The sequence below is a fragment of the Oryx dammah genome, unplaced genomic scaffold (genome assembly GCF_014754425.2).
Source record: "Oryx dammah isolate SB20612 unplaced genomic scaffold, SCBI_Odam_1.1 HiC_scaffold_18, whole genome shotgun sequence".
Taxonomy (NCBI): Eukaryota; Metazoa; Chordata; class Mammalia; order Artiodactyla; family Bovidae; genus Oryx; species Oryx dammah.
In genome coordinates this window covers 12,222,829-12,248,779 of record NW_024070202.1, presented here as the reverse complement: position 1 = coordinate 12,248,779, position 25,951 = coordinate 12,222,829, and the positions used below count along the sequence as shown (strand labels likewise).

At 42.1% G+C, this 25,951-nt stretch overlaps 1 long non-coding RNA gene across 1 annotated transcript; it reads left to right on the top strand.

Moving 5' to 3' along the window:
• LOC120877955 lies at nt 1-25,296 on the top strand. The gene is made up of 5 exons (XR_005724430.1): nt 1-75; nt 11,608-11,615; nt 14,715-14,720; nt 15,228-15,229; nt 25,286-25,296. It is a non-coding gene; the product is annotated as an uncharacterized LOC120877955 (long non-coding RNA).
• The last annotated feature ends 655 nt before the right edge of the window (nt 25,297-25,951 follow it).

Genomic DNA, 25,951 nt, shown 5'->3' with positions numbered 1-25,951 from the left:
GGGCTCCCCTGTCCAAGGCATTCTCCAGGCAAGAGTACTGGAGTGGAGGTGCCGTTGTCTTCTCCAATTTTTCACGTTTAGAAATGTGAAATAATCACTTCTTTACTTAAGCACAACTCATATTCTGGAATGCACAGATTGTGTGGCTGTAGGTGTTTTTTGTGGCATCTTATTATTGACTATTCCAAGCCCGGTAATTCAGAGGGATATATTAGGCTACATAAATTTCAGCTTTTAAGCACATCTTTTTCTTTGAGGTGGTTTCTTATAAGCTATCAAGGAGAAATTAGGTGTTACATTTCTTCAGCTAGTTCCAAATCCATCCCTAATTTGAAGAGCACCATAATGCTGGTGCATTCCAAAAGGCCACTCTGGCTTTTTGGGACTTTGGTTGTCTTGGTTTCTAGACTCAGATTTTTCAGTTCTTTTCTAGTGGCTGAAAGAAATAAGGAGACTTTAACTTCAGTTGCAGTGGAAGATTCTGGGTGTTGTTAATTGATTGATTCACCCATTAAGTTGAATTGAGACATATTACATACAGAAAAAGAATGATAAAGACTTAATTATATATGATACCACATTTAGAATTTATGTAATTTATATTTCATTTAAAAATGGCAAATTAAGTTATTGGTATTACTGACAGACTCTTTATAGAGTCTCAACTTGATTTTGCCCTTTGGAATTCTATACTTGCATAGATAATCTTCTAGTTAACGTGACATTATAACCACCTATTATACAGTGTGTTAAATACTGTGCTAGTAATTTTATATAAATTATCTCAAACCTCCAAAAGTCATTATCTAAATCTCGGTGGGGTATGTTTTATTTTTCCCAAGTTTACAAGTAAAAAGAAATGAGATTTAGGTGAAAAGACTTGTCTAAGCCTTCCCAGATATGCTAGAATGGGTCACATCCATTCTTGGGTTTGGATCCATTGCCTGTTGTATGTTTTCAAATGCCTTGAAATATACATTTGAAAAATGCAAGTGAGTTGGAGAATATGGAACTAAGTGTAAATTCTAGTTGTTTTCTTCACTGATGGTTTGCCACTTAATCCACACACTTAAAATTTTATTTTTATTAATAGGTAAGAGTGGTAATCAACACATGAAATTTATTTGAATAATATATGAATATTTTATGTTTCTATTTTGGCCACCTCACCTAATAGTAACACCTAATTACTCCTTGATAGCTTATAAAATTTTTATTTAAGTCAGACTTATGAAGGACAAAGTTATTGAAGAGTAGGAAAAAGCTAATTTTTTAAAATAATAAAGCCACCCAATTTTACAGTTGGAAGACAACTTAGATATCATCCAAATCATAATCATAATTATACTGTGTGGAATCAAGACTTTTCTTTTTTAAAAATTAATATTTACTTTAATTGGAGGCAAAGTACTTTACAATATTGTGGTTGTTTTTGCCCTACATCGACATGAATCAGCCATTGGTGTACATGTCTCCCTATCCTGAAGCCCCCTCCCACCTTCCTCCCCATCCCATCCCTGGGGCTGTCCCAGAGCACTGGCTTTGAGTGCCTTGCTTCATGCGTCAGAATTGCACTGGGTGTCTATTTTACATATGGTAATATACATGTTTCAGTGCTGTTCTCTCAAATTAAGGGATTTGTTTTTCTACCATATTTCTAATGTCTAGCACATGTCAGTGACACAGTGGGTGTTCCATAAGTTTTAGTTGCATGAATTAACACATTTTGTAAATGAGAAAACATGCCTAGAGAGGTTATGTGGCTGGCTAGCCTGTGGTAGACCTGTAACCAGGAGTCTTCTGATTCACCATCTCCTGCTCTTTTCTTCAGATTAAAATCACATTTAGCGTTTGTCTGGACTACTTTGCAATATTTAGCCATTACAATAATCTGAACGTTACTTATTATTTTACAGAGTATAAATTGAGGCTCAACAAAGAAAAAAATATTCTCCAGACTAGTGGTTCTCAAAGTGAGGTCCCTGGATCAATAATACTAGCATCACCTTAGAACTTGTTAGAAAAATTGCATGCCTCATCTCAGAGCTACCAAATCAGACATTTGGGATGTGGGTTAGCAGCAATCTGTGTTTTAATAGCCCTCCGGGTGATTTAGTATTGAGGAATGTGACTATTATGGTTAAACTTGAATTGTTGTTGTTCACTCGCTAACTCATGTCCCACTCTTCCGTGAACCTATGGACTGTAGCCCGCCAGGCTCCTCTGTCCATAGAATTTCCCAGGCAAGAATACTGGAGTGGGTTGCCATTTCCTTTTCCAGGGGATCTTTCCGACCCAGGGATCGAACCTGTATCTCCTGCATTGGCAGGTGGATTTTTTACCACTGAGCCGCTAGGGAAGCCCCTAAACGTGAATTAGATAGTTCTGGCATTGTAGAGAACAGATGTGAGTATGGCAGGAGAGTAAAGTAGGAAAGTCCAGTTAGGAAAGTGGAAGTTGCTCAGTCGTGTCTGACTTTTTGCGACCCCATGATTTCTCCAGGCCAGAATACTGAAGTGGGTAGCCTTTCCCTTCTCCAGGGGATCTTCCCAACCCAGAATCAAACTGGGGTCTCCTGCATTGTAGGCAGATTCCAAAGAGCTTCCACCACATCCTTTTTTAAAAAATAATTAATTTATTTTAATTGGAGGCTAATTACTTTACGACTTCCTTGGTGGCTCAGATGGTAAAGCGTCTGCCTACAATGCGGGAGACCTAGGTTCAATCCCTAGGTTGGGAAGATCTCCTGCAGAAGGAAATGACAACCTACTCCAGTATTCTTGCCTGGAAAAATCCCATGGATGGAGGAGCCTGGTGGGCTCCAGGCCATGGGATCGCAAAGAGCTGGACACGACTGAGCGGCTGCACTCACTTAATTACTTTACAATATTGTGGTGGGTTTTGCCATACATGCACATGAATCAGCCGTGGGTGTACATGTGTCCCCATCCTGAACCCCCCTCCCACCTCCCTCCCCATCACATCCCACAGGGTCATCCCAGTGCACCGGCCCTGAGCGCCCTGTCTCAGGCATCAAACCTGGACTGGTGATCTATTTCACATATGATAATATACATGTTTCAGTGCTGTTCTCTCAAATCATCCCACCCTCGCCTTCTCCCACAGAGTCCAAAAGTCTGTTCTTTACAATTGTGTCTCTTTTGCTGTCTCGCATATAGGGTCATTGTACCATCTTTCTAAATTCCATACATATGCATTATTATACTGTATTCCACCACATCCCTTTTTGCTCTCTAATATATCTGTTGATAGTGCATCTTTTCTTGATTCTCCTTGGTTCTAGAGGATGGGTATCTGAAAGGCTATTCAGTTCAGTTCAGTTCAGTAGCTCAGTCGTGGCCGACTCTCTGCAACACCATGAATCGCAGCACGCCAGGCCTCCCTGTCCATCACCAACTCCTGGAGTTCACTCAGACTCACATCCATCCAGTCCATGATGCCATCCAGCCATCTCATCCTCTGTCGTCCCCTTCTCCTCCTGCCCCCAATCCCTCCCAGCATCAGAGTCTTTTCCAGTGAGTCAATTCTTCGCATGAGGTGGCCAAAGTACTGGAGTTTCAGCTTTAGCATCATTCCTTCCAAAGAAATCCCAGGGCTGATCTCCTTCAGAATGGACTGGTTGGATCTCTTTGCAGTCCAAGGGACTCTCAAGAGTCTTCTCCAACACCCCAGTTCAAAAGCATCAATTCTTCGGTGCTCAGATTTCTTCACAGTCCATCTCTCACATCCATACATGACCACTGGAAAAACCATAGCCTTGACTAGATGGACCTTTGTTGGCAAAGTAATGTCTCTGCTTTTTAATATGCTGTCTAGGTTGGTCAAAGGCTATTAATTGTTCTTTATTCACAATACTGTTAACATCAAAGGAATACTGTGTTTAGCCTTTTTTTCTCCTGCTCCAAACTTTATTTAAGGCTCTTTGGGTAACATAACATTTACAGTGGAGAAATTTGTGCTAAAGGATATATTACCTTAACTCAAGAAACCTGAGTGTGATTGGCCTAATGGTTAGAACATGAAGTTCTCATTTGTAACATCAGTTCAACTCTGGACCAATTAACTTCTCCTGTTATAGTACCTTGGAATTCACCACTCTGTGAACCTTGGGTGTAATTACTTGGGTAATTAAATAGCTCAGGTGAGACAGGAAAGATTCATGGTTTGTTGCAGATCCATTACTCATTCTAGAAATATCCCCCCCTCCGACAAAGCCCAGGTGATGTTTTGAAATGTTTTCTTTCTATACTGACATCACAGACATATGCTTCTATTCCCTCTTTTCCATGTCATGCTTTGATACTTGAGTTAAAATCGCACTCCACAGCCTTGAAAAGTGGACTTTCCTTCTGAGCACCCGAGAGAGTATCTAAGAGGATAGATCTTCCTATTCAGAATTTCAGAGCGTGCAATATATTGGGCTAAAACAATGCCGGAAGTCACTATTTTTGCCTGTGAGTCCCTGCTGGGTTTTCTGACAGGTTCCTTATTTTATATCTGTAGCCATTTAGGCACAACTGCAAAGCCAGTCCTGTCCAGACTCTGGAAACAGGCCCTGTCCCTGCACATGATGAATTGAAGAAGCTCCATTTCTGGCATTTTCTAACTACCATTCATTGGATTGGACTCTGTGGCACTCTTCTTTTGGCTGAGCTTCATGCATCTGAAACCCAGTCTCCATGGTAGGCCCATTCTGAGAACTCCTCTTTTTATTTTGTCTTCTTGCCCCTGATTTCCTCTGTAACTGGCTTTATTCACTCCATTTACTCATTCGTGCATTCAATCACTCAAGAAACCTGTTGTCTACGCTTGGGAAGGCCATGTTCACACTGCTGTATTCAAAATGGATAGTCAGTAAGGATCTATTGTATAGCACATGGAACCCTACTCAATGTTACGTGCCAGCCTGGATGGGAGTGGGGTTTGGGGTAGAATGTGTATGAATATATATACACATATACCTATGGATGTATACCTTCACTGTTCACCTGAGACTACCACACATTGTTAATCAGCTATACCCCAATACAAAATAAGAAGTTTAAAGTTTGAAATAAGAAAAAAAATAACAAGTCTCTAAAAAAAAAAACCAAACATCTAGGCAAGATGCAATGTTGGAAACTGGGCCTGGGCTAGGATCTTGGCAACTGGCCTTTTCCGATACCCTGGAGACAGGAGTCTTGCCCCTGAACTTCAGAGCCGTCTCCACGTTCACGTCTGTTACTGTGGCAAACCTGCTTGCCTGGCTCTGCTTCCTCGGGGCTCTCTACTTCAGCGCCTGTTGCAACACCTGCGTTCCTTCCCCTCACCGTTGGCTTGCCTGGCTGGGCCCGGCACATCCTAGTTATCTCTGTGGTTTCCCGCCTCCCAGCTTCAGCTATTGCTTGCAGCTGAGTCCACCGCTGTCACGCCTGCTCCCAATCTCCGCTTTTCTCTTAGAATCTCCATCTGAGAGAAGAGGGTGGGTTTTACCAACCACATCTTGTTTTGGATCACATCTTCAATAATCAGTGATAGAGTTTCAGTTATGTGCCTGGTGCAGATACAGGGAAAAAGGGATAAGCTGTAGATGCCAGTCTCAGGAAACATCACAAATAGAGTGGATCCTCCCCAGTTGTGAGGGGGAGGAGATATTTCCGTTGAGGTATTTAAGATTTTAGGGGGACAGTAAGGTTAAAGGCAAGCCATTATAAACCTTTGTATCATCTCTAAAACATCAAGACAGCATGCTAAATGAAGAGAGTATCAGTGACATTTTTCATGTCTTAAATTACTAGTAAGGGTTATGATACTGTTGCTTTCCGTTTACCATCTCTTGCTCAACAGAAATTTCTCAGAGTCTTTCTCCTCTGCCATTTCAATGGAATGCCCATAAATTTGCTTTGCTGAAGATAACATGCATATGAAAGGATATTCCCCACCCCTGCTGCTCCTGCTGCTAAGTCACTTCAGTCGTGTCCGACTCTGTGCGACCCCATAGACGGCCGCCCACCAGGCTCCCCCGTCCCTGGGATTTTCCAGGCAATTGCCATGTCCTTCTCCAATGCATGAAAGTGAAAAGTGAAAGTGAAGTGGCTCAGTTGTGTCCGACTCTTAGTGACCCGATGGACTGCAGCCTACCAGGCTCCTCCGTCCATAGGATTTTCCAGGCAAGAGTACTGGAGTGGGGTGCCATTGCCTTCTCTGATCCCCAACAAAAGTAACTCATAATTCTTATATACTGGAACTAACATTCTTGTGGTTGGGGAAAAGTATACAAAACTCAATCCATATCAACTGAAATCCCTTGTTTACTAAAGTTTGAATAGGGGCGGTCTGCTCACAGGGAGGAATTACTTTATAACTGGAGAAAGTACGGCATTATCTCATGAAAACAGAGATCTTTTACTGCATTTATTACTTCACTGCATTTATTCAGTGAACAACGTATTAGCAAGGTCTAAGGGGGGTGATAAGGAGGATCAAAGAGCATGAAGTAACTGATTCTACTTGGGAAGTTTGAGCAGGGAAAGGGAATGTGGGCACTGACTCTTAGAGAAATTGATCAGGCAGAAAAGGAAGGAAAACCCTTTCCTGGGAGATGGTATAACATGTGTAGAGGTGAGTGACATTTATCATAATTTGTACTTAAAAGTAATTAATGTCATAACAATTAACAAGGTGTGGAGTGTGCTATTGGTACCTAGTGGATAGAGGCCAAGGATACTGTTAAATCTCCTACAGTACATAGGACAGATTCCATAACATGTAAGTGTCCATCGTAAATCATCATGGTCTCTTCTCCATAAGGGGAGTCCCATGAGAGCTGGGACCTAGCCTGTCTTATTCACCCCTGTGACTACAGGGCCTCGCATGATTTGAGGCAGAGTTGGTAATCCTTTAAATTTATTGAGTGAATGGTGGCAGGAAAGAGAAGAGAGAACGTCTGGGGAGGGAAAATACATATTCAGAGTTCAACGCTTGGATAGAGTTAAAGAGTATTGGAAAAATAAGGTTGTAGATAAGATAAAGAGAAATTAGGAAGGGCATCTTGTGCTGTCTGAAGGAGTCTTTTTTAGTGTATAGGCCACAGAGAACTGCTCCATGGAGGGTTTTCAGCAGAAGACTTATACCATCTGATTTATGTTTTATTAGGAGGACCCAGCAGTGAGGAAAGAGCCTGGAGGCTGGACAGTCACTTAGAAAAGCATTGTAATGGGTCAGGGATGATGGGGGCCTACCCGCAGGCTCAAACAGCGAAGGCAGATACAAGAGGGCAGATCGAAGAGAGATTTAAGATTGAGAATCCTTAGGACTTGGTGACGAATTAAATATAGAAAATGCGGGAGGAGTTTCTGCCTTGGGCTGTGAAGTAGATGTTGGTATCATTTCCTGAGATGAGGAAGATCGGAGGAGAAGCCAGATTTGTGGTATATGTGTATGTGAGCCTGTCTCTGTGTATCTATTAAAATATTAGCTTATATTGGTGTACTCAACAGACTTTTGATTAACCAATTTCCCAGGCACTAAGGAAGTCATGGTAAAAAATTCCAGTTTTTAAGAAATGAACTTGTTCATAGCGGTGCTATTCACAATAGTTAAAAGGTTGTTGTTCAGTCACTTGGTCATTTCTGACTGTGACCCCATGGACTGCAGCACTACAGGCTTCCCTGTCCTTCACCATCTCCTGGAGTTTGCTCAAACTCACGCCCACTGAGTCGATGAGGCCACCCAACCATCTCATCCTCTGTCACCCCTTCTCTTCCTGCTCTCAATCTTCCCCAGCATCGGGGCCTTTTCTAGGATTATCCCTAACCCAAATGATCACATGGATCAAACTCAATGAAACTATGAGCCGTGCCATGTAGGGCCATCCAAGACAGACGAGTCAAAGTGGAGAGTTCCGACAAAACGTGGTCCACCAGAGAAGGGAATGCAAGCCACTTCGGCATTCTTCAACAAAGATGCGCCTCAAAAATATGCTAAGTGAAAGAAGCCAGATACCAAAATTTGTATAACGTCTGGTTACATTTATTTGAGATATCCAGAATAGGTAAATCCACAGGGGCAGGAAATGTACTAGTGGTGGCAATGGAGAATGATTTCTTAGCAGGTATGGAGCCATGAAATTAAAAGACACTCACTCCTTGGAAGAAAAGTTATGACCAACCTAGATAGCATATTCAAAAGCAGAGACATTACTTTGCCGACTAAGGTCCGTCTAGTCAAGGCTATGGGTTTTTCCTGTGGTCATGTGTGGATGTGAGAGTTGGACTGTGAAGAAGGCTGAGCGCCGAAGAATTGATGCTTTTGAACTGTGGTGTTGGAGAAGACTCTTGAGAGTCCCTTGGACTGCAAGGAGATCCAACCAGTCCATTCTGAGGGAGATCAGCCCTGGGATTTCTTTGGAAGGAATGATGCTAAGGCTGAAACTCCAGTACTTTGGCCACCTCATGCGAAGAGTTGCCTCATTGGAAAAGACTCTGATGCTGGGAGGGATTGGGGGCAGGAGGAGAAGGGGACGACAGAGGATGAGATGGCTGGATGGCATCACTGACTTGATGGACGTGAGTCTGAGTGAACTCCAGGAGTTGGTGACGGACAGGGAGGCCTGGCGTGCTGCGATTCATAGGGTCGCAAAGAGTCGGATACGACTGAGCAACTGAACTGAACTGAACTGAACTGATCTGAACTGATGGGGTCTCCTTTGATGATGATGAAAATGTTCCAGAACTATATAGTATATAGTTATAGTTGCATAACACTGTGGATATACTAACTAAATTTTACACTTTAAGATGGTTGCTTTTATGTTACGTGAATTTTACCTCGATAATTTTTTTTTTAAAGGAAGCTCACAATCTCATGAGAGAGAGAGACTAGTGAAAAAAAAAAAGGCAAATAAATGTGAGCTATCTATAATTGTCTCAAATGATACAAAATGTTCTTCAAGCTGACAAAACTGTCCAGAAAAAGCCTCAGTGGCTATGAAAGCCCATGGCAGGAGCAGGGAGCAAGGAGGGATTGAAGAGACCATTTGTTCTATTTTTATAGTGCTGATTGGTGCACTTCGTGTAAGGCGTAATGGAGTTATTCCAGAGACATAAAGTGGTTCCATCAGTGTCGCCTGGCCAGTCAGTGGCAAAGGTCTGAAACAGTACAGTTCATCAGTTCTTAGAACTTTAATCTCTTTCTATAGACTTCATCTCCAAAATATTTGTAGAAAATAAAGCTGGAAAATGACAGTGGTAAGTTGGATTACAAATAAACAAATAATTGTTCAAGAGAGTTTAGCGGAGACTCATGGCACAAAAAAATCAAATGGCCTTTAAAACATTTTAGACCAGTTTTCCAAAGAACATTAAGGAACCTCCACTACTTAAGTTGTTTTTAAAAATAAAGAGTGGGCTCAGAGATGTACTGTGGTGAACAATAAAGAGTTGGCAGAGTGATCTCACAATCAATTGAAGGTATTTTCCTAATGCAAAATTGCTATATTTCACTCTTATTTCCTGCACACCTTTTAAAAAATAGTATGTTGTTTCATATATGTTTACAATAACTTCCAAGCATGGTAATGGAGAACTAGAATCACTTAATAGGATAGATAGCTCCATGGGACGGGTGGGGGTTGGAGGAGTAGTGTGTTTAAGATTCAAAGGGCGTAATTATTAAAACTGAAAAAAATCCAAAACTCAACATAAATATGCTATTAGAAACATGAAAGGAGATAGACAATGGAAAAGTGAAAGAGGTAAAAGTAATTATCACTGGGAGCAAGAGTTGGAGGGAATTATTTCTTAAATGAACAACTTTTATAGAAACACTTCATTTAAAAATTAGGTATACATCTTTTTTAAAAAATAAACTTTTTATTTTGTTTTGAAGTATAGCCAATTAACAATCTCATGATAGTTTTGGGTGAACAGTGAAGGGGCTCAATCATACGTATACACAAATCCGTTTCCCCTAAACTCCCCTGTCATCCAGCCAGCCGTCTCATGTTGAGCAGAGCTCCCTGGGCTATACAGTAGGTCCTTGTTGGTTACCTATTTTAAATATAGCAGTGTGTACATGTCCATCCCAAACTCCCTAACTATCCCTTCCCGCTATCCTTCTTCCCGCAACCAAAGTTTGTTCTCTAAGAGTCTCTTTCTGTTTTGTAAGTTCATAGGAATTATGTATACATCTTGATTGAAAATAAAAATTGCTATTAGAAAAGGATCACTCCATCTGTCAGCATTGGAAGAAATATTGACCTACTTCCTTCTCAAGGGAATCATTGGTCCATTCGTTCAGCAAACATGTATTGAATCATAGGCACTGAGGAGAGAAGGCTGCTTAAGATGATCATTGCCTTCCAGTTGCTCATAATGTAGTGGGGACGTGAGAGAGAGAAGCAAAACAAAGTGATAGAGGTCTTTTTGTGGGAAAACCAAAATAAGGTGTCTAACTTTGCCTGAGAATATTAAGGTGAACCCCCCGAAAGGAGATGATGAGTCTTGATGGGTTAAGGTTTGTTAGGTTGACACTGCATGAAATAAACAGGAATATACAATTCCCTTTCAGGAATGTTGTGTTTCAAAGAGCTGAGTATAATTTCCCATGGCCGGCATATGTGGGCTGATTATGTAAAGGTTCAGAAGAGAGGGGGAGCAATAGGCAGTATCCACGTCATGGAGGCAATGCCAGAGGCAATGCCAAAGATGCTCAGACTACCGCACAGGTGCACTCATCTCACACGCTAGCAAAGTCATGCTCAAAATTCTCCAAGCCAGGCTTCAACAGGATGCGAACTGTGAGCTTCCAGATGTTCAAGCTGGATTTAGAAAAGGCAGAGGAACCAGAGATCAAATTGCCAACGTCTGTTGGATCATGGAAAAAGCAAAAGAGTTCCAGGAAAACATCTATTTCTGCTTTCTTGACTATGCCAAAGCCTTTGACTGTGTGGATCACAATCAACTGTGGAAAATTCTGAAAGAGATGGGAATACCAGACCACCTGACCTGCTTCTTGAGAAATCTGTATGCAGGTCAGGAAGCAACAGTTAGAACTGGACATGGAACAACAGACTGGTTCCAAATTGGGAAAGGAGTACGTCAAGGCTGTATATTGTCACCCTGCTTATTTAACCTATATGCAGAGTACATCATGAGAAATGCTGGACTGGATGAAGCACAAGCTGGAATCAAGATTGCCAGGAGAAATGTCAATAACATCAGATAAGCAGATGACATCACACTTGTGGGGAAAAGCAAAGAACTAAAGAATCTCTTGATGAAAGTGAAAGAGGAGAGTGAAAAAATTGGCTTAAAACTCAACATTCAGAAAACTAAGATCATGGGATCCAGCCCCATCACTCCATGGTAAATAGATGGGGAAAAAATGGAAACAGTGACAGACTTTACTTTTTTGGGCTCCAAAATCACTGCAGATGGTGACTGCAGCCATGAAATTAAAAGGCACTTGCTCCTTGGAAGAAAAATTATGACCAACCTAGAGAGCATATTAAAAAGCAGAGACGTTACTTTGCCAACAAAGGTCCATCTAGTCAAAGCTTTGGTTTTTTCAATAGTCATGTATAGATGTGAGAGCTGGACTGTAAAGAAAGCTGAGTGCTGAAGAATTGATGCTTTTGAGCTGTGGTGTTAGAGAAGACTCTTGCGAGTCCTTTGGACAGCAAGGACATCCAACCATTCCATCCTAAAGGAAATCAGTCCTGAATATTCATTGGAAGGACTGATGAAGTTGAAACTCCAATACTTTTGCCACCTGATGTAAAGAACTGACTCATTTGAAAAGACCCTGATGCTGGGAAAGATTGAGGACAGGAGGAGAAGGGGACGACAGAGAATGAGGTGGTTGGATGGCATCACTGACTCAAAGGACATGAGTTTGAGTAAACTCCAGGAGTTGGTGATGGACAGGGAGGCCTGGCGTGCTGCAGTCCACGGGGTCACAAAGAGTCGGGCATAACTGAGCGACTGAACTGAACTGAACTGATGCCATAGAGGAGAAAAGGTATCTCTTATAAGAAGTGGAGAATCTTTGGATTCTCAGTAGGGCACTTTTGTGTCTGAGAACAATTGTTCTGACAATGGGAAGGATGAATTATAAGGAGTTGATACTGGAGGCAGGTAGTGAAAAAGCACCTATATGACTTGACACAGTGGTGGTCAGTCAGTTAGGAGAAAGAAGAAAGGAATCATATTTCAGGGACAGGTTCATAGATAGAACTTGTTGCGAGAATATCAGGATTAAGGGAAGAATTGTGAATAATTCGTAAATGTCCTTTGGAACACTGAGTGGATGGTGATGTTGTTAACAGAGATGGGGAAAGAACAGGAAAGGCAGAGCTATGGATCTGATAGATTTGCACGTGGTATCTTTGAGAATGGCAGGATGTCCATCTACAGCCGACTAGCAGGCAACAGCTGCTAGTTTCAGTGACATCACTATTGGTAGCCTTATTAATGCTGGCTTATTTCAGGTTCCCTCTGTAACTCCTTTCCTTCTCTTGGTTCACAAAGATGAGCCCCTTCTTCTACTTCTCTGAGAAGACCTTTTATCAAAGAAATAACCAAATATCACTCTAACCACTAAAGCTTGACTCTTGCTCCAGGAACTCAACATTAGCTTTATATATACAACTAGTTCTAGATATTTCCATTTGGATGTTTTGTCATTTTTTTCAATTCAGCATCAGTTCAGTTCAGTTCAGTCGCTCAGTCGTGTCTGACTCTTTGCGACCCCATGAATCGCAGCACGCCAGGCCTCCCTGTCCATCACCAACTCCCGGAGTTCACTCAGACTCACGTCCATCAAGTCAATGATGCCATCCAGCCATCTCATCCTCGGTCGTCCCCTTCTCCTCCCGCCCCCAATCCCTCCCAGCATCAAAGTCTTTTCCAATGAGTCAACTCTTCGCATGAGGTGGCCAAAGTACAATTCAGCATACTCACATCTAAAAGCTTTCCAAAATTCTTTTATTGCATCCAGAATCCGTATGATTTTTCCTGAATCTCTTTGTATACCAGTGTTCTCCTAGTCATATCTCAGGACCAATCCTGGTGCTTCCATAGTCTTCATTCACCGAATTCAGTCAATCACAAACTCCTATTTTTTTTGCTGTTGCTACTTGTTTCAATCTTTCCTATATTCTTATCCACAATGTTCTAGTTGATAAAAAGAAAAGAAAAATATGTATTAAGACCCTAAGTATGTCTGGTAATCAGAGGTAATCAGACATGCTGAGTGTAATACCACTGGACCAGGTGAATATGTAAAGCAACAAATACCATTTAATAGGATATGGAGTCACTGCTGAACGTGATGTATAGTGAAGGCTCTTATAATGAATTCAAACTATGAAACTCAAGGACGTATTTCCAAGAGAAGAAACACTCTCGCTGAGTCTTGAAAATGACCAAGAATGGCATGGTAGTAAAGCAGAGAAGCTGCAGCTGTAGTGGGCAGAGCGTGAACAAGAGAGCTGATGCTCAGGAAAGGTACGGCTTGTTGAAGCTACCAACTTACACAGCAGAAAGTGGCTGGAAATAGGCTCAAGAGGGATCAGATCAGTCATCCTAAATAAGGAATGCATCATTCTACACATCCAGATTGCTGTTCCAACTTTTGACTTACTTTCAATGACGCTAGCCTTTCCCTCATGTGACTAAGAAGAATTGATTGTATGTGGTATTTAGAATGAGCTTTCAAAGTACGGGCATGTATATGACCCATTTACCCATCATGACAACCCCTGGAGGTGGTAGCAAGCTGAATTTAGTACCTTTCTCAATATTAACAAAGCCAAGTTCAGGTCCTAGATCTTCTATATCAAAATGCCAAATGCTTGCCATCATCTATGCATTTTGTGTATTTCTGTCAAACAATCTTTTATCCAAAGCTATGATCATCATCCTACTGCTCAACAACCTTTATTAGTTCTCTATCACTGTACCTCAGCAGGAAAACCCTCTCTGCTTGACATTATTGAGACTTTCCATAATTTGGAAGCATCCTACATATTCAATCTGATTTTCTACTGCTCCAGAAAATCTATCTTTGTGCTTTGGTTATCTGCTGCTGCTGCTGCTACTACTAAGTCACTTCAGTCATGTCCGACCCCATAGATGGGAGCCCACCAGCCCACCAGGCTCCCCCATCCCTGAGATTCTCCAGGCAAGAACACTGGAGTGGGTTGCCATTTCCTTCTCCAGTGCATGAAATTGAAAAGTGAAAGTGAATTTGCTCAGTCGTGTCCGACTCCTAGCGACCCCGTGGACTGCAGCCCACCAGGCTCCTCCGTCCATGGGATTTTCCAGGCAGGAGTACTGGAGTGGGGTGCCATTGCCTTTTCCATTTGGTTATCTGCTCATGCCTAATAAACTAGCCCCAAACTTAGTGGCTTAAAATAATACATTCTTGATTTATGGACTGGGAATTCAAGTAGGGTTTAGTTGGGTGATTGTTGTGTTCTACTTTTTATTGAATGAGGTCACTCAGAGTTCAGCTGGCAGCTGGTCTGATCCAAAGGGTCCAAGATGGCTTTGTGCACATATCTGTTGCCTTATCGGAGATGACTGAAAGGCTGGGCTCAGCTGGGACTGTTGACAGAGATGCCTACATGGGGCATCTCTAGCACAGCAGTCAGTTTTCCTATTTGGCTCCCACAGAGAGGGTTCTCAAGGGACTGAAGCAGAAGCTGCGAGACTTCTGTCTTAGCCATGGAAGTGATAGTGTCACTTCTGCCTCATTCTGTGATCGTAAAGAGAGCCTCAGGGCCACCTGAGATTCGGGAGGATGGGCTTACACACAGGCATGATTACCTAGAAGTGTGGCTTATAATGGAGCAACCTTCGGAGACGAATAAAACACATGCAGCTTTAGTTGACACATTTAGTCAGCTTCTCTTTGATTGTGTACATGCCATGGTTCTTCCTGCCGCTGGCTTGACCCACGTTTATCTTCTCACCAGATTCCATTCCACCTCTCCTTTGGCTTACCTAGATCCTACTGATTTTTTTCATCTTGAGCATTTTGAATCTTTCTCTGAATACTCTTGTTCTCAAAAAGTCTTCTCTATATTTAAAGTGCAGCAGTATTTACGGTCTGGCAGTAGGACTTGAGAGGAGGAGACTGAGTTGGAGATATTTGAGAGGAAGAATAAACAGGGCTACATACCTGTTTGAATGTTGTAGGGTAGTCATGGGAATCAGTCAGAGATGTCGTAGATTCCAGCCTCCATAAGTGAGAGGATTGAGCTACTGTTTACAGAATCACAGAATGCCAGATGAGCAGCGGGTTTCAGAGAAAAGATTAATTACCTTTTGAACATGTTACACTGAAGGTGTAGTGGAAGAGCCAGATGAAGGAGTCTTGTAAACAATAAAGGGAGAGGAGTAGAGAAAGCGAGAGAGGTCAGAAGGAGAGAGAGAGAGAAGGGGGGGGAGAGAGAGGGAGATCTGGGAACTGCCTGGTGACGGGGGTCCTGGTTGAAGCTGTGGGGTTGAATAAACTTGTCAGAGAAAAAGTTGTGGAGATGGAAAACAAAACAGCCAAGGACAGATGTGAGGGGGATTTTTGGCCATAGAAAGAATAATAAGGATCCAGAGAAAGAACAAAATTAGGAGAGACCTGAGAGAATGCAAAGCTCCTTAATCCAAAGGAAGAAGGCAAAAATGGTCAAGTGTCAAGGCTAAGCATGTGTTTTAGAGGCAGAAAATAAAGAAGGCCAGTGAACTTGATGATGAAGTCACTGGCCACTGATCTAAGTATCATTAGGAGTGCCCGGTATAAGCGGGAGGTAGGGTTAGGAAGCAGGAGAGTGGCGAAGGCAGACCTGGCCACTTTTCCAAGAAGTTTAGCAATAAAGGAAAAATAGGGTATCCTCTATAACAGAATTACAATTAGCACTCTTAATGATGACTGTTCTCTGATGCTAGTCATTATGTAGGAATTGTGTGTGTGTGTGTGTGTGTACTCTATAGCAGTATTTTCCCAGCCAGGCTCTGTGTTAAAAATCACTGGAGGACCAATTAACTCTTTAAGACCCCAGACCAGATTTACTGAGAATTTTTATAGGCGGGTCCCAGGCATCTGCAGGTTAAAAAAAAAAATCTCACAGACACTGACTTGTGAGCTTGGGTATATCTCGGGACCTGGAGTTTACAAAAGGGTTGATGTCTTCATGGGGGTAGGGCTAAAAGAGAATGAAGTTTTTAAAATGAAAAATTGCAAGATGAAAACTACAGTAAGAATTCAAGACTGGAGAAAGTCCACATAGAAGACAAATATCTCTATATCGAAGACAAAGATTTTAGGAACAACAGAAGAAGTCTTATACTTCAGATAGACTTTTATTTTTTTGTCTCGGCAAGCAACGTGGACAGTTTTATGAAAGTCTATCATCAGAATTCCAGGCCATTTTTCTTTTCCGCTTTTTTTTTTTTTCAAACCGGGCTAAGGGAGGAGGGTAAAAAAGAATGTGGTTTGTGAGGCCAGTTGAAGCTGAGGAATTATTTCAAACCAGACTTTTTTTCTAACTATTTGAAGTCTGCAAGTCTGGATACTGGGGGCAGGGGAGTGAGGAAAACTTTGTCTGTGGAACCATTTGTCATTTCCTGGGAGGAGTCTGGCCCTTAACCCGTGAGGGAATCACATCTGAATGCACATACATCTGGAATTTGATCAAGAGTGCGTCCAACCCTAGCCATTTTCCTTGTGAGTTTCAGATTGGTGTATTCCTAACCCACACCTCAGGGGAAAAGAGTGGTTTTCCTTGAAAACGAAGCAAATCACAGTACCTACTGGGGATGCAAATGTGATCAAGGCCATGGAATGCCTTTCACACTTGCATGTGACAATCCAAAACACAAACAGTGTCACCTTTTATTAATCTTGCTTAGCTATAAATTTGATTATGTTGTTTGTATTTTTCCAGAGGAAAAATCTTTTATCAAAGCGGAGCATCTGGCTTTCGTTTTGAACCAGCAAGCCAGGAAAGGGTTACGGAAGCCTGTCTCTTCTTGATGTATAACAGCTGGTAAGAAAGCACAGTCTCCCTTGCGCTCAGCTCAGCCATATAAGTAACTCAGGCCACCCCCATCCCCCACTGCCTTGCTTCACTTAGTGAAATGCCTTGTGAGAGTAGAAATCCAGTGGTAAGCCAAGGAAGTAGCTTTGGTTCATTAGTTTAGGGAGGACTAAAGATGAGATTGTTGTCATTAAAAAGGTTTTAAATGCAATAACTGGTATGCCATCTCTGAGATGCCCAGTTGGAGTGTTATTCCTGAAAAGGAATAATTCAGGTTGAGGAATCATCTCGGCCTTCCTGAGAGCCTGAGCTAGAATTGGAAGCCCCAAACCAAAAATCACAATCAAGTCTGAAAACTGGCGTCTTCAGTTACATGAACGCTACTTGGCAGCTTTTTGCTGTACGCAGCTTACACTAGATAACAAACTTCCATTGTGCCTCTAATCAGTGTCTTACAGAACCGAGCTTGCTCGATACAAATAAATAGGGACACAAAGATGAAGTGTCCACAAAACGGCACACCCTTGGGTCAGCATAATAACCATTTAGGTTGTGGAGAAATCCGCATGATTCATGAGGTCCTTAACTAAACACATTAAGGAACTATATATTACATTTTCTCTGAGTTAGAATAAGTGCTTTAAATAGCAGTCAGGAAGGAGAGGGTGAAATGCTGGTTTCAGAATGGCCTCTCTTTCTCAGTGTCTCTCTGTCTCTCTGTTGCTCTCTCATGAAGATAAGGTGTCAGTGTGGAAGCCTCATCTTTTGAGTACAATGAAGCCCGAAGGAAATAAAAGCAGTTCATTTTTCATTTAAATCCAAAGATAGCCTGGGTGGATCCCACATACCAAAAAGCTCGTGTGAAAGCTACAGGACTGATTTAAAAGACAGGAGTTAGGGAGAGAGAAAGAGAAAAAAAGAGAGAGAGATCAAGGTAGAGACAGAGAGAGGGCCCATGTGTTTTACAAGCATGTGGATTCCGCTACAGAAATGGACGGCTGGTTTCTGGGGTGGCAGCCGAGGGCAGGTGCCCTCTGTGAGAGCATCTGTGGAGCCACGCTGGCCTCTTGCTGGAAGGAGGGGGCAGCGGGACCACAGCTGGGCTGGACTCCAGCCGGTCAGCTATGTGGCACTGCTGCTATTGTTGAACAAAATTCTTTCCTCATTACACATCTCGCTTCTCAGTTTAATAGAAAGTACAGTTCTTGGATTTTTTTTTTTTTTCTCCTCTCCTTGAACTTGAAGGAAATCAGAAAAGAGAAGCTTATTTTCTCATTGAACAATTGACTATTTGCTGATTCGGCAGCTGGAAGTGCCTATCAAGTTAACTAAGAACACAGAGAAAAGCAACAGAAGTTTGATCAATCTTATAGGGTGAATATTCAAGCCAAATCTGTCATTTATCACTGGAGAGATCTCTTAGGGCCAATTGACTCTTTTTAAGCGGACTCTAACTCTGTGGCTCTTTGCCTTAAATTACTTGTATGAATTTCATGATAAGTCTCATGTTGTTCCTAATCATTTGCATTAAGGGAACTTCTGAAGCTGGAAGATTAATCTTTTTTGACAAATTATTCAAATCTTGGCAAGAACAGAAATGAGTCAGGGGTAACATCCTCTTTCAGCCTCATTTCCTTTACCTGTAAACTGGGGATAATATTTTCCCAGCCTGCATACATAGAATGGTGGACAGAACTATTACCAATTACTCCGGAAAATCAAATGGAAAGGCTTTGATATTATAAATCAGTGATTCTCAACTGGAGTGGGAAAGCTGGAGGAGAAGTGGTAGTCACCCAAGTTTTTTAACTTGAAGAAGTCTGAAGCCAGATTTGAGGACACCAGTTCAGCATCTTTCCCCCTCAGTTTTAGGTTCTTAAGCTTCTCAGTTCAGTTCAGTTCAGTTCAGTCCAGCCTCTCAGTCGTGTCTGACTCTTTGCGACCCCATGAATTGCAGCACGCCAGGCCTCCCTGTCCATCACCAACTCCTGGAGTTCACTCAGACTCACATCCATCGAGTCAGTGATGCCATCCAGCCATCTCATCCTCTGTCGTCCCCTTCTCCTCCTGCCTCCAATCCCTCCCAGCATCAGAGTCTTTTCCAATGAGTCAACTCTTCACATGAAGTGGCCAAAGTACTGGAGTTTCAGCTTTAGCATCATTCCTTCCAAAGAAATCCCAGGGTTGATCTCCTTCAGAATGGACTGGTTGGATCTCCTTGCAGTCCAAGGGACTCTCAAGAGTCTTCTCCAACACCACAGTTCAAAAGCATCCCTGATTAATATGGCCTCAACTAAGACAGAATTTTGCATGATCAATTATCATTGAGTTGGCACTCTTGCATCTTCAACAGCTTGAATAATTCAGGCCAAAATAAAATAAGCAAAAACAAACCCTGTTTTTGCCAAAAGCCACCCCCCCCAAAAAAGAAAAAAAAAACAGATTAAGAAGAACAAGACTTATAACCCAAATTATCCAGAGCACTATGTCTATGATAGCCTATTCCAGTGGTTCCTACTGTGTGGATCCTAAGCTAGTAGAATCAAAATCATTTGGGAAATCTGTCAGAAATGGAAATTCTGGGCCCCTTCCCGAGACCTCCTGAAACAGAATCTCTAGGGGTGGGGCCCAGCAGTCTGTGTTTAACAAGTCTCCTTAACAAGGGTGATACTGGTCCACGCTCAGGTTTGAGAACCACTGCTCTAGTCTAATCCTGTTGACAATTTGGTCACATCACCTGTTTGAAAAATGACAATTGTTGCTGTCTCTGAGCCTCTACTTCTGTTTCCTTCTAATGCCTTCTTCCCATTGTCACTAATTATTATCCTAAAGTGCCATTTTAATTATCTCATTCCCTCTCTCAAAACATCTCAGGGGACCTTATTACCCAACATATATGTTTACGTGGAGGTTGTGGCTAAAAGGGGCACGCTAGTGAGCTCAATCATGTCTGCCTCTTTGTGACCCTTTGGACTGCAGCCCGCCAGGCTCCTCTGTCTGTGGGATTCTCTAGGTAAGAATACGGGAGTGGGTTGCTATTACTATCTCCTCATCCAAGGGATCTTCCTGCCCTAGAGACTGAACCCGTGTCTCCTGCATCACCTACCTTTCCAGCAGACTTTACTTGCCAAGCTGTCAGGGAAGCCCAGCTAAAATGGGTCCTCACTATCAAATCCAACCAACTAGTTTACAAAGGAGACTATTCTGGGGCAGACGAGTAGAGTGTGGAAGCCTGGACAAGTCAGGTGATCCATCCTGGACTTCGCATCAGCTTCTCATATTTGGTTAAAGTGTGTCTGGAGGCAGCTTTGAGGAGGGGGAGATATAGGAGGTGCCAGGAAAGAGAAACAGGCAAAACGAGGTGTGTGTTTAGAAGTGGCAAGAAATCTTGGATCCAAGCCTGATGCTTCTTGTTGTTTGGGATGGTCAGACCCCTTTGGAATTTTCTTGGAACTAGCTCATGGGGTATTTTCATTTGCTAGTGCTGCCAAAACAAAGTACCACAAACTGGGTGGCTCACACAGCATAAATCTATTGTTTCCTCTTTCTGGAGGCTGGACGTCTGAGTTCAAGGTGTCTGCAGGCTGGATTCCTCCTGAGGCCTGTGGGGGAAGGATCGTTCCACACTTTTCTACCTGGCTTATAGATGGCTATCTTCTCCCTTCAACTCACATCCTCTCTCTGTGTGTCTACCCAAATCTCCCCTTTTTATAAAAACGTGTCAGATTAGAGCCTACCTTAATCACTTCATGGGAAATAAATGGGGAAACAGTGGAAACAGTGTCAGACTTTAGTTTTTTGGGATCCAAAATCACTGCAGATGGTGACTGTAGCCATGAAATTAATGGTGCTTACTCCTTGGAAGAAAAGTTATGACCAACCTAGATAGCATGTTCAAAAGCAGAGACATTACTTTGCCAACAAAGGTCCGTCTAGTCAAAGCTATGGTTTTTCCAGTGGTCATGTATGGATGTGAGAGTTGGCCTGTGAAGAAGGCTGAGTGCCAAAGAATTGATGCTTTTGAACTGTGGTGTTGGAGAAGACTCTTGAGAGTCCCTTGGACTGCAAGGAGATCCAACCAGTCCATTCTGAAGGAGATCAACCCTGGGATTTCTTTGGAAGGAATGATGCTAAAGCTGAAGCTCCAGTACTTTGGCCACCTCATGCAAAGAGTTGACTCATTGGAAAAGACTCTGATGCTGGGAGGGATTGGGGGCAGGAGGAGAAGGGGACGACAGAGGATGAGATGGCTGGATGGCATCACTGACTCGATGGATGTGAGTCTGAGTGAACTCCAGGAGTTGGTGATGGACAGGGAGGCCTGGCGTGCTGCGATTCACGGGGTCACAAAGAGTTGGACATGACTGAGCGACTGAACGGAACTGAACTAACGACCTCCTTTAACTTGCTTATCTCTTTAAAAAGCCTATCTTAAAATAAGGCCATATTCTGAGGTTCTGGGGGTTTGGATCCAACATACATATTTGGGGGATTGCTAGCTTCTCCTCTGCGCTGGGGCTTCCCCGTTGGCTCAGGTGGTAAAGAATCCCCCTGCAGTGCGGGAGACCTGGGTTCGATCCCTGGGTCGGGGAGATGCCCCTGGAGAAGGAAACAGCAACCCACTCCAATATTCTTGCCTGGAGAATCCCATGGATAGAGGAGCCTGGCGGGCTACAATCCATGTGGTCGCAAAGAGTTGGATACAACAAAGAGACTAACACTTTCACTTTCTCTGCGCTGGGATAGTCAGTTCAATGATCCCAAAAGAAGTACCATGAAGTGGAGTGGTGAGTGAAGGGACAGGTGTCATTTAAAACAATTAAATAAATAAATAAATAACTTCCACCTGGAAAATAACTCTGGTGTTAACTAATTCTTGAAATGAAGGATGCTAATGCTGGAGTTTCGTTTAGAAAACTTCTGGTCTGACGTCGTCCTTCTGACAGAAGAGTATGCTGCTGGAAAGAGCTCTGCCCGCAGTCATAAGTCATACCAGGCTCTGGATTTCAACTCCTGTGCTTTTGAGTTGCTGTAAGCCTATGAGGTGAGGTGACTGGCCCAAGGTCATGGCAGAGCTGGGACCACCAGACTTTCCATCATGCCCTTAATGGCTAGAGCCTCCTGCTGAGGGGGTCAGTACTTCTGAGTGCTACCCACCACATAACACTGTGTGCTTAACTTTCCAAAGCTGACCTGCCACCCAAGACAATTGTATTACTGTGAACCACTTCTTCCCACGAAAATGTATATCCCCACATTTTTACTGTACAAAAATATTTGCTTGACTTCATAGTATTTCCCTTAACTTGTTGTTTGCTAGAACTCTTGTAATAATTGGTACAGCCGGAAAGAGAGAAAAGACTGACCTGAGGAATAGTTTCCATTTAGAAGTCCCCCATTTCCTACAAATTGTCAGAGAAAAAGAAAATGCATTCAGACAGCCTTTTGTCTTTCAAGATACACAGCTGCATAAAAAGAAAGAGTTGCTGATCAGTTACTGCCCTTAGAAAAAAGTAGGAAAAAGCCTCATTAATTTAGACTTAGTGGTGAGTTTGTGAATATATCAATACATAGAATAGTATTAATAATATCATCAGGAGAGAGATTAATTAGAAGGAAAAAGTTTTCAAGTGTACAAGCAGGTGAAGAAGTAATTCTGTCTTGTTAACCATTCTGTCCTTAGCCTCTAACGTAGTTCTTGGCAAATAATATGTGCTCAATAAGTTTGTGTGGAAAGAAAGAATGAATAAATGATTAAAATAATATACTCATGAACAGGCATTGGCAATACTTAGACTGGCGCCTGGATATGATAATCTAATTGCAAATCTTGCTTTGTTATTTATTAAATTTGAATCTCGATGAAACAAGTTCTCAGTCTAGTTTTAATTACCATAGATTCTTTAAAGTAATAAATCTGAATTTCATTAAAAGAATTATATTATCCAAGCTTCATTAATTCACATTCCTCTTTTCCTTTATTTAGTATGGCATAGTGAAGTCTAATTTCACTGAATGACCCAGAGGGAAGTAAGCGATACCCAAGAAAACTGATTAAAGGAAAACTCCATTGTTTGCCTGAATCTCTGTCTTTCTTTATGAAAGTCAACCTCACCTAAGAGAGAGAGAAGACACACAATATGTTTGTAGAGGATATGAATAAATGAACATAGATATCTTTGTGGGTGCCTGAGAAACTGTTAGAAAATATAGGATATAATCACTGCTTTAAAGATAAGACTCATAAGAAATCTCCTTTGATCCAGCAAACACCATCACCCTCACAGAAGAAGCAATGTTTAAATCCAGTCAATTAAGTAAATTCTACCAGAATAGTACAATGCATCTTACTCAACTTTGCATAACCCTGGAAGTGAAATAAACACCTAAAATGTCATCTTTTAAAATATTGTCCAAATTTTTCATTCTAGCTTTGTCTCTTTTATGTTTATGAATGTACTAGATGAGTGCCAGTAAGTCTCTATGCTTGATTTCCCTGCTTAAGGCCAAACTGAAATTGACATCCACTTAGTCATGTCAGATGGTTAACTCTGATTGGTGATGGCCTTACCTGGCTGGCACCTTTCTCTCCCCCTCGGTTAAGAGTCACAAGTGATAATGGCCAAGAGAGTAGGGAAAGATGGAGAATGGTTTCCTCTAGCTAATCTTGTCTGTTTTTACTTAGGTGTACTCTCTGGATTTCCAGTAGATAATCACTGTTTCACCTTATTCCTGGTACCAGGACTTATTTTCCTGTTTATCGGAGCTGAGTTTCTCTCTGACATGTTCAGCCTGCTAATGCTTTTAGTGCGATTTGTTTCTCTCTCTGAAACCATAATGGTATTGTCCTTGGGCCCATTCTGTCACATTCAGCAAATACTACTGCTATGCCTCAGTGACTCTGCATCCTTCATTATGAGCAAAGACCTTCTGTTGGGAGTAATAGAAAACCCCCTACATAATAGATTTCATGGAAATGATAACCAGCAGGGTTTTTCTTTAATTGCTGAGTGTGACCAGAATGTTGCATTTTTCTGCTACAAAATATTACTAAGAGCTATTCTTTATTAATAATACTTCTTTTACCAGACATTGAGCATGCACTTATAGTTATTCTTCACAACAGCCTGAAGATATAGGTATTTTAAAAGATCCCATAAATACAGATGGGAAAACCTAGGATTCTAGTCAGCCAGTAAATGGAAAAAGTAGAATCACAATGAGCTTTGCCTGGCTCTGAGGGCCAGAGATTTTCAATAAAAAGCTGCCTCTCGACAAGGGCTGTGGTTCCATACTGAAAACAAAGTTTCAAAACATTTAGATCACTCCAAAAATGTCTCTTTAAAACACCGTTTTCTGGAAAGTTAATGAAACCCTCTGTTTATTTGCGATTACCCTGAATTAAGTGAAAAATAGAGAAAAAAGTCAAAAAGAGGAATAGAGCCTTGGTGAAAGGGAAATCATTCCCTCTAACCATATGCCTCCGTGGCACTTATAAACTTGCAGTTCTTTTTGACTGCTGGCCAGAAACGAATAGGGTAACAGAAATGAAAGCAGAAACAGATGTGGGCAAGTCTAGGTGACCTGCCAAGTGGAAGATAATGTCCTATACAGATGCAGACACAAATCTGGGGGATAAAAATATTAAAGCCACAGTCCTCTGCATCCACCAGGCAAAAAACCATGAATAAAAAGTACACATCACCCCTGGGTGATTCTCCAGAGCTTAGCTCCAAGGTTTGGCATACAGAATTCGATTCCCATTCCGAATTGTCTTCAGCTTCCTTTGCTAAGCATTATGGGACCAAAGTCTTAACTGATTGCAAATGTTTCTGTGGTAAACTTTTCCATGGGAGTCACCAGCTAGATTCTGCAGGGTTGCTGGTCTTACCTTAAACCTTGGGAAAAAGAAGTGGGTGACAAGAAAATCTTCCTGAAAGGACATTGTTGTAAAAAGTTGTCAATAAGCTTGTTTTCTCTGTGTGTTAAAGGGCAGGGTGCTCAAAAGGAGCAGGTAAAATAAAGTCATAAAAAAAAGGTACTTGGACTCTAATTCCTTCTTAACCAGACGACTTCCAGTGGTTTAGGAGTGCAACCCAGAAGAAGTATGAGTGGTTTCCAGAAAAAACAGTGTGAATGGCCAAACCAAGCAATCTGCTTAAAGTGGGCACAGCGGAGCTGGAGGCCGTTCTGACTTCGAAAGCAAGACACAGAATTTTCATTCCTTCTCTCACTAGTGGACCTGAGCATTGAGTTTTAATAGGAGTCTCAAACCCTGAGTAGATTGCTGGAAAAGAATCGAACTCCTAGGCGTTCATCAGTTCTGTCATCTGTTGTGATCTTCATTAAGAATTAAAACTCTCCAAAATAAGGTTTCCCGTCATGACAGAAAGACAGAAAATCTATTATCACTCTTTCTGGATGTCCCTTCTTCTACTTCCCAAGGGTCAAAAGTCTTCATTAAAACAAATAGCCACCTCAGATTTATCTTCCCTGAAAAGGGCTTTATCGTTTAAGGCTTCTGTCGCAGAGAGACAGGAGCGTTTTCCTCTGCGACGTCAAATTGTAAACTGAGCGGGTGGTCAGTGAGCACACTCACCTAAAATATTTATCTGTTTATTTACATTTATTTACTGTCTGGCTTTTAAGCAAAGGTGAAGAGCGATGTTCTGCCTAAGAGACATCACTTCTCTTTGTTTTTTTGGATAATGTCAGAGGAGGTTGTTTCCTGTGGCTCACACTCCAGGATTTCATAGGCACTGCGGCTCTCCTTTAAAGTTTGTCATTAGGCAGAACCCCTAAAATGTCTGAGGGCACCAGTGTGTTCTGACTGGCTTGGAGGGAGCTCCCCCTCATCAGTGTCTGCCACATTCTTCACAGGGCAGGGCAGGGCTTAGCTAAGCTGACCTGTGT